Source organism: Mobula birostris, chromosome 7, assembly GCF_030028105.1.
Source record: "Mobula birostris isolate sMobBir1 chromosome 7, sMobBir1.hap1, whole genome shotgun sequence".
NCBI lineage: Eukaryota > Metazoa > Chordata > Chondrichthyes > Myliobatiformes > Myliobatidae > Mobula > Mobula birostris.
Window position 1 is genome coordinate 171,746,979 of NC_092376.1, and position 9,784 is coordinate 171,756,762.

General features: G+C 45.4%; 1 protein-coding gene across 6 annotated transcripts in view; it reads right to left on the minus strand.

Moving 5' to 3' along the window:
- faxdc2 (fatty acid hydroxylase domain containing 2) overlaps window positions 1–3,168 on the minus strand; it is a 104,109-nt gene extending 100,941 nt beyond the window's left edge. For 3 of the 6 annotated variants that reach the window (XM_072264537.1, XM_072264541.1, XM_072264539.1), the window contains exon 1: window positions 2,998–3,084. The gene's annotated coding sequence lies outside the window, so the exon portion shown is untranslated. The other 3 variants (XM_072264540.1, XM_072264536.1, XM_072264542.1) reach the window with 2 other exon arrangements.
- Between the last annotated feature and the right edge of the window lie 6,616 nt (window positions 3,169–9,784).

Below are 9,784 nucleotides of genomic sequence, written 5' to 3' on the forward strand. Positions count from 1 at the left end.
AAGGAAAAGACTGGTAACAACAAATGTAGGTCCCCTACAGACAGAAACAGGTGAATTGATTATGGGGAGCAAGGACATGGCAGACCAATTGAATAATTACTTTGGTTCTGTCTTCACTAAGGAGGACATAAATAATCTTCCAGAAATAGTAGGGGACAGAGGGTCCAGTGAGATGGAGGAACTGAGCGAAATACTTGTTAGTAGGGAAGCGGTGCTAGGTAAATTGAAGGGATTGAAGGCAGATAAATCCCCAGGGCCAGATGGTCTGCATCCCAGAGTGCTTAAGGAAGTAGCCCAAGAAATAGTGGATGCATTAGTGATAATTTTTCAAAACTCGTTAGATTCTGGACTAGTTCCTGAGGATTGGAGGGTAGCTAATGTAACCCCACTTTTTAAAAAAGGAGGGAGAGAGAAACCAGGGAATTATAGACCGGTTAGCCTAACGTCGGTGGTGGGGAAACTGCTGGAGTCAGTTATCAAAGATGTGATAACAGCACATTTGGAAAGCGGTGAAATCATCGGACAAAGTCAACATGGATTTGTGAAGGGAAAATCATGTCTGATGAATCTCATTGAATTTTTTGAGGATGTAACTAGTAGAGTGGATAGGGGAGAACCAGTGGATGTGGTATATTTGGATTTTCAAAAGGCTTTTGACAAGGTCCCACACAGGAGATTAGTGTGCAAACTTAAAGCACATGGTATTGATGTGGATGGAGAATTGGTTAGCAGACAGGAAGCAAAGAGTAGGAATAAACGGGACCTTTTCAGAATGGCAGGCGGTGACTAGTGGGGTACCGCAAGGCTCAGTGCTGGGACCCCAGTTGTTTACAATATATATTAATGACTTGGATGAGGGAATTAAATGCAGCATCTCCAAGTTTGCTGATGACACGAAGCTGGGTGGCAGTGTTAGCTGTGAGGAGGATGCTAAGAGGATGCAGGGTGACTTGGATAGGTTGGGTGAGTGGGCAAATTCATGGCAGATGCAATTTAATGTGGATAAATTTGAAGTTATCCACTTTGGTAGCAAAAATAGGAAAACAGATTATTATCTGAATGGTGGCCGATTAGGAAAAGGGGAGATGCAACGAGACCTGGGTGTTATTATACACCAGTCATTGAAAGTGGGCATGCAGGTACAGCAGGCGGTGAAAAAGGCGAATGGTATGCTGGCATTTATAGCGAGAGGATTTGAGTACAGGAGCAGGGAGGTACTACTGCAGATGTACAAGGCCTTGGTGAGACCACACTTGGAGTATTGTGTGCAGTTTTGGTCCCCTAATCTGAGGAAAGACATCCTTGCCATAGAGGGAGTACAAAGAAGGTTCACCAGATTGATTCCTGGGATGGCAGGACTTTCATATGACGAAAGACTGGATGAACTGGGCTTGTACTCGTTGGAATTTAGAAGATTGAGGGGGGATCTGATTGAAACGTATAAAATCCTAAAGGGATTGGACAGGCTAGATGCAGGAAGATTGTTCCCGATGTTGGGGAAGTCCAGAACAAGGGGTCACAGTTTGAGGATAAAGGGGAAGCCTTTTAGGACCGAGATTAGGAAAAACTTCTTCACTCAGAGAGTGGTGAATCTGTGGAATTCTCTGCCACAGGAAGCAGTTGAGGCCGGTACATTGGCTATATTTAAGAGGGAGTTAGATATGGCCCTTGTGGCTACGGGGATCAGGGGGTATGGAGGGAAGGCTGGGGCGGGGTTCTGAGTTGGATGATCAGCCATGATCATAATAAATGGCGGTGCAGGCTCAAAGGGCCGAATGGCCTACTCCTGCACCTATTTTCTATGTTTCTATGTTTCTGGAAATGCAAGCAACGCACACAAAATACAGGACTGCCAAAGGGTCTCAGCCCGAAACGTCGACCGTACTTTTTTCCATAGATGCTGCCTGGCCTGCTGCGCTCCTCCAGCATTTTGTGTGTGTTTCCATGTTAAACAATATGTTCAAATCAAAGATTTCAATATAGCAATTAGATGTTCCCTTTGCACCTCATAGGAAATGCATTCAAACAACATACATTGCACTGTCTTGACAAGTGCGCTCCCTGCAAATGCCCCAAATGCCCATATACTCGCATTGATTGAACAGGGAATTACTCAACCTGGTCTGACCAATACAAAATGTAAAAGTGCAACTTCTTCCCTCCCTTTATACACATCTCCCAGTTGAGTTAACACCTGTATGATTGTCATTGGATCTTCTGAACCATCTTTGTAGATATATATGTAAGAAACCATAATATTGGCCTTTCTGTGCCATCTTGATCTTTTCTTGAAGATCTGAATCAACCACAGGCAAAGGGAAAACCCATGGAGGTACGACAGAAAGGGAGACACTGGGACCACAATCCCCTTTAAACAACGCAACATTTTGTGCCCATTCATTTCCCAATCATCCAAAACGGAGAACTTTCCGAATACAATTGCTCCCGACACTCCACTAATATTGCCAAAATTGGCTGACCTACTTTATGTCCTCTTACATTAACCAATAAACCATTGGTAACTGTAACCTGTGTAGATATAAAGGTAATTCACCCATTTCTACCAGTAATGTTGATGCTAATAGCACCACAACAAAATGCCTTAACTTTAACTAAGGGCTTTAAGACCATTGGTGTGGCTGATCCATGAGCAACACATCCATAATCAAAGACAGATCTGATTAAAGCAATATATATATATTTCTTTAAGTGACGTCCTACTCCGCCCAATCACATTCAACGAAGCACCTGAACACCTTTTTATTAACACTTCTCTAGAATTTTATTCACCTACACTTTCCATATTAGCCTTGTGTCCATCCACAAGGAAGCTTCACCATATAACCTGAGATCAGTTGTGGGCGTAATGTTCCTTTAAAAAAAACAAACAATTTGAGCCTTTGCAACAGAGAATTTAAATCCCCACCGTTCTCCCCATTTCTCTACTTCATTAATAGTTGCCTACAGTTTCCTAATTATATACTTTATATTCCTTACCCTTCTGCTTCAGATTAGCAAAGAATGGGCCAATACATTAAACTAATTAACTCATAACCAGTAAACGGTGACCAGCGACCCGCGACAACTCACCCCGGCCGCCTCTGTCTCCGCGCTAGGCTCCGACACCGCGCATGCGTCGCCTGCAACTCGCAACCGATGACGGCGCTGTGGTCACCTGACTGCAGCCGCCGGCTGGGGAGGTGGGGTAGTCCCCGGTGCGCAGCGCTGCCTCCTCCCCGGGAGACCGTCCCCGACCCGGACCCGAGGGGCTCGGAGTCTCCCTAATGTCACTGTGATATGATGCAGCATAGACTCCCTCAACCTCCAACTCCATCACACCAGTTCCTTTTAGAAACCCTACAGCACAATACAGGCCCTTCGGCCCACGATGCTGTACCGAACAAGTGTACTTACTTTAGGAATTACCCATAGCCCTCCATTTTTCTGAGCATGTACCTGTCCAGGAGTTTCTCAAGAGACCCTGTCGTATCCGCCTCCACCACCGTCACCGTCAGCCCAATCCACGCACTCACCACCCTCTGCGTAAAAAAACCTACCCTTAACATCTCCTCTATATCTACTTCCAAGCACCTTAAAACTGTGGCTTCTCGTGCTAGCCATTTCAGCCCGGGAGGGGAGGGGGAACAGTCTAATTTTCTGAAATGTTTTCAACATTCAAGCTCTTTTTTAAAAAAAAAATCTAATTGAGGTTAGGGTAGACTACCTGAGCACTTCGGCTAATGAAGAGAATTATTCGGCCTCTTTAGTCACTTGCCCTAAGCTATTAGACGATGGAGTATATCTCTGTGGTGGGACAGATAAATAACCCGATCTGGTATAGGTTCCGAGAATGGTTGGGGATTCTTGAACAGATGCGCCCACCTCAGGGAAGTTGTCCTTGTCGTAAGGTCGGGCAAATCTATGTCTCTACATTTCATGGACTTCCAAGGTGCTGGTAGAACCTGTTCTACCTGGGTCTGATCACATGGTGCGTGCTGCCGGACTATTGTTCCTCTGGTGAATTAGTCTGAAACCCAGACAGCTTCACCACTCCTGAATGGTGACAAAGATTTTGCTCTGTGTCGGAGATCGTGTATGCGCTGCGTTTTCTTACGCTGTTTTGTCTCAAACTTTCTCGCTTTGTTTAAGTCCGGTAAGTGAGGTTGGAGAAGGGAAGGAAGGACAGGCAGGCTGGTTCTCAGTCCCAGCTCATTGACAGCTCTGATGGGCTGCATTCATTTGTCTGTGGGTACTGTGGACTACTAGCGGCACATTTGGATAGCAGTAACAGGATAGGTCCGAGTCGGCGAAGGGGAAATCATGCTTGACTAATCTTCAGGAATTTTGAGGATATAACTATGAAAATGGACGTGGGAAAGCCAGTGGATGTAGTGTACCTGGACTTTCAGAAAGCCTTTGATAAGATCCCACATAGGAGGTTAGTGGGCAAAATTGGAGCACATGGTATTGGGGGTAGGGTACTGACATGGACAGAAAATTGGTTGGCAGACAGGAAACAAAGAGTAGAGATTAATGGATCCCTTTCAGAATGGCAGGCAGTGACTAGTGGGGAACCACAGTGTTCAGTGCTGGGACCGCAGCTGTTTACAATATACATTAATGATTTAGATGAAGGGATTAAAAGTAACATTAGCAAATTTGCAGATGACACAAAGCTGGGTGGCAGTGTGAAATGTGAGGAGGATGTTATGAGAATGCAGTGTGACTTGGACAGGTTGGGTGAGTGGGCAGATGTATGGCAGATGCAGTCTAATGTGGATAAATGTGAGGTTATCCACTTTGGTGGCAAGAACAGGAAGGCAGATTACTATCTGAATGGTGTCAAGTTAGGAAAAGGGGAAGTACAATGAGATCTAGGTGTCCTTGTTCAACAGTCACTGAAAGTAAGCATGCAGGTACAGCAGGCAGTGAAGAAAGGTAATGGCATGTTGGCCTTCATAACAAAAATTAACAAAATTGTAATAGGTTTGTCAGGCAGGATTTTCCTTTAAGGAAACCATGCTGAGTTCTGCCTATCTTGACATATGCCTCCAGGTACTCCTAATCTCATCCTTGACAATTGACTCCAACAACTTCCCAACCACCGATGTCAAGCTAACAGGTCTATAATTTCCTTTTTGCTTCCTTGCCCCCTTCTTAAATAGCGGAATGACATTTGCAATCTTCCAGACCTCCGGAACCATGCCAGAATCTATCGACTTTTGAAAGATCATCACTAATGCCTCTGCAATCTCCACAGCTACTTCCTTCAGAACACGAGGGTGCATTCCATCTGGTCCCAGAGATTTATCTACCTTTAGACTATTCAGCTTCCTGAGTACTTTCTCTGTCGTAATTGTGACTGTGCACACTTCTCTTCCCTGCCACCCTTGAGCGTCCAGTATACTGCTGATGTTCATCAGTCACTGAAAGTAAGCATGCAGGTACAGCAGGCAGTGAAGAAAGCTAATGGCATGTTGGCCTTCATAACAAGGGGAGTTGAGTATAGGAGCAAAGAGGTCCTTCTGCAGCTGTACAGGGCCCTGGTGAGACCACACCTGGAGTACTGTGTGCAGTTTTGGTCTCCAAATTTGAGGAAGGACATTCTAGCTATTGAGGGAGTGCAGTGTAGGTTCACAAGGTTAATTCCCGGGATGGCAGGACTGTCATATGTTGAAAGATTGGAGCGAATGGAATTTAGAAGGATGAGAGGGGATCTGATTGAAACATATAAGATTATTAAGGGATTGGACACGCTGGAGGCAGGAAACATGTCCCTGATGTCAGGGGAGTTCAGAACCAGAGGCCACAGTTTAAGAATTAGGGGTAGGCCATTTAGAATAGAGTTGAGGAAAACCTTTTTCACCCAGAGGGTTGTGGATCTGTGGAATGCTCTGCCTCAGAAGGCAGTGGAGGCCAATTCTCTGGATGATTTCAAGAAAGAGATAGGGCTGTTAAAGATAGTGGAGTCAAGAGGTATAGGGAGAAGGTAGGAACGGGGTACTGATTGTGGATGATCAGCCATGATTGCAGTGAATGGCGGTGCTGGCTTGAAGGGCCGAATGGCCTACTCCTGCACCTATTGTCTATTGATTCACCTGAATCCCACTTGCCAAGGTGTTTTCATGGCCCCTCCTGGACTTCCTAATTCCTTTCTTTCATTATTTTTTGGCTTCTTTATATTCTTTATGTGTTTCGTTTGTTCGTATTTTCTGAAGCTTTGCATATTTCTCTTCTTGACTAAATTCATCAACTGTCAGGATGTCGAAGGTTCTCTTATCTTTCCATTCCTGTCCTTCTTTCTGACAGGAACATACCTTTCCTGTACTCTGTGCAATTGATCTTTAAACACCCTCCACATGTCTGTTGTGGACTTGCCAGAGAAAAAGTGCTCCCAATTAACACTTTTTAGATCTTGCCTAATGCCCTCGTAATTTAAGACCATAAAGTATAGGAGCAGAAGTGGGCCAGTCAGTCCATTGAGTCTGCTCTGCCATTCAATCATAGGCTGATCCAATTCTTCCAGTTATCCCCACTCCTCTTCCTTCTCCCCGAACCCTTTGATGCCCTGGCAAATCAAGAACTTATCTATCTCTGCCTTAAAACCACCCAATGACTTGGCCTCCACAGCCATTTGTGGCAGCAAATTCCACAGATTTACCATCCTCTGATTAAAGTAATTTCTCTGCATCTCTGTTCTAAACGGATACCCTTCGATCTTGAAGTCGTGCCCTCTTGCCCTAGACTCCCCTACCATGGGAAATAACTTTGCCATATCTAATCTGTTCAGGCCTTTTAACATTCGGAATGTTTCTATGATCCCCCCTCATTCTCCTGAACTCCAGGGAATACAGCCCAAGAGCTGACAGACGTTCCTCATATGGTAACCCTTTCATCCTGGAATCATTCTCGTGAATCTTCTCTGAACCCTGTCCAAGGTCGGTATATCTTTTCTAAAATAAAGAGCCCAAAGCTACACACAATACTCCAATTCACGATTGCCTTATAGAGCCTCAACATCACATCCCTGCTCTTATATTCTATACATCTAGAAATGAATGCCAACATTGTATTCGCCTTCTGAACCACTGACTCAGCCTGGAGGTTAACCTTTAGGGTATCCTGCACAAGGACTCCCAAATCCCTTTCCATCTCTGTGTTTTGAATTCTTTCCCCATCTAAGTATTAGTCTGCCTGTTTATTTCTTCCGCCAAAGCGCATGACCATGCACTTTCCTACATTGTATTTCATTTGCCAATTCTCCTAACTCTCTCTGCAGGCTCTCTGTTTCCTCAACACTACCCACTCCTCCACCTATCTTTGTATCATCAGCAAATTTAGTCACAAATCCATTATTCCTATAGTCCAACTCATTGACATCCATCGTAAAAAACAGCAGTTCCAACACCGACCCCTGTGGAACCCCACTGGTAACCGGCAGCCAGCTAGGATAGGATCCCTTTAGTCCCACTCTGTTTTCTACCGATCAGCCAATGCTCTACTTGCGTAGTAACTCCCCTGTAATTCCATGGGCCCTTATCTTGCTAAGCAGCCTCATGTGCAGCACCTTGTCAAAGGTCTTCTGAAAATCCAAGTACACCATACCCGCTGCATCTCCTTTGTCTACCATACTTATAATTTCCTCACAAAATTGCAGTAGGTTAGTCAGACAGGATTTTCCTTTCAGGAAACCATGCTGGCTTTGGCCTATCTTGTCTTGTGCCGCCAGGTACTCTGTAATCTCATCCCTAACAATCGATTCCAACAACTTCCCAACCACTGATGTCAGGCTAACAGGTCTATAGTTTCCTTTCTGCTGCCTCCCACCCTTCTTAAATAGCAGAGTAACACTTGCAATTTTCCAGTCATCCAGTACAATGCCAGAATCTATCGATTCTTGAAAGATCATTGTTAATGCTGTCACAATCTTTCCAGCTACTTCCTTCAGAACCCGAGGGTGCATTCCATCAGGTCCAGGAGATTTATCCACCCTCAGAGCATTAAGCTTCCTGAGCACCTTCTCAGTCATAATTTTCACTGCACAAACTTCACTTCCCTGACACTCTTGATTGTCCGGTATACAGCAGATGTCTTCCACTGTAAAGACTGATGCAAAATACACATTCAGTTCCTCTACCATCTCTGTGTCTCTCATTGCAATATCTCCAGCATCATTTTCTATTGGTCCTATATCTACCCTCAACTCTCATGGAGGTACGTCGTCTGCTGAAAGCCAGATCGGTGGCATTCAAGTCCGGCAACCCAGGCCTGTACCAGAAAACCAGATATGATTTGCAGAGGGCTATTTCAAGGGCGAAGAGACAATTTCGATCGAGGTTCAAAGGTTCAGTTGATGTCAGAGAAATGTATACAATATACATCCTGAAATGCCTTTTCTTCGCAAGCATCCATGAAAACAGAGGAGTGCCCCAAAGAATGAATGACAGTCAAATGTTAGAACCCCAAAGTCCACCCCCAACTCCCCCCCCCCCATGCATAAGCGTCAGCAAGCAACAATCCCCCCCCCTCCCACAGGCAGAAAAAAAGCAAGCATTGGCTCGGCCACTGAGCACTCAAGTGAGCAGAGCAATAGTAAAGACACAGACTTGCAGTTACCCCAAAGACTTCGTGTTTCACCCGGTATTCCACATACCGCAGACTCTCTCTCTCTCCCTAATAAGGGAGAAAGAGGTATCTCCATTTTCCCAGCAAGCGGGGAGACATAACAAACAACTCGCTGGTTTACGATGTTAAAAGTCCATTACGCTGTTTTTCTTTAGCTCTGTGCCTGAGGATCGCAATGATCCCAGCTCTCCAGGCACGCAGCAGATATTCTGACTCCCCCGATGACATACGGGTCTCCTGTCGTGACACCGACCCTCGATCTGCTCGTCTCCAGAGCCCTGAGATCCTCGTCTTCCAAATTCAAGCTGGACTCTTAGGCCGAGCCCTTGGCATGCTGAACAACGGCCAGTTATAAAACCCCAAGAGCGGATCCCATTCCTGCAAAGAACCATAGTCAATGTGTAACCCAGGTCAGAGTCTTCAAAAGAACCCTGGAAGGGAAAAATAGAGATATTAAAGATGGAAATAGAGCTGTTTCCGAAGATGCAAGCGAAAGAATCACCGTTAGGCACCATTAACCTTCATCATTGACCCTACATCATTGGAGGGAACATTGGATGCACGGCAGCTCTGGCAGGGTCTGCAAGACATTACTTCCTACAAAGCAAAACCCAATAGCATGAATGGCAGCAATGCTTCACTACCAGATGAACTCAACACCTTCTATGCATGTTTTGAAAGGAAGAACACAACTAGAGCTGTGAAGATCCCTGCTGCACCTGATGACCCTGTGATCTCTGTCTCAGAGGCCGATGTTAGGCTGTCTTTAAAGAGAGTGAACTATCGCAAGGTGGAAGGTCTTGATGGAGTATCTGGTAAGGCTCTGAAAACCTGTGCCAACCAACTAGTGGGAGTATTCAAGTACATTTTCAACCTCTCACTGCTACGGGCAGAAGTTCCCACTTGCTTCAAAAAGGCAACAATTATACCAGTGCCTAAGAAAATGGAGTACTGTGCTCAGTTCTGGTCGCCTCACTACAGGAAGGATGTGGAAGTCACAGAAAGGGTGCAGAGGAGATTTACAACTTGCCTTTCTCTCCTGGACCTCCTGTCCCATGATCCTCTCATATCCCTTTTGCCAATCAACTGTCCAGCTCTTGGCTCCATCCCTCCCCCTCCTGTCTTCTCCTATCATTTTTGGATCTCCCCCTCCCCGTCC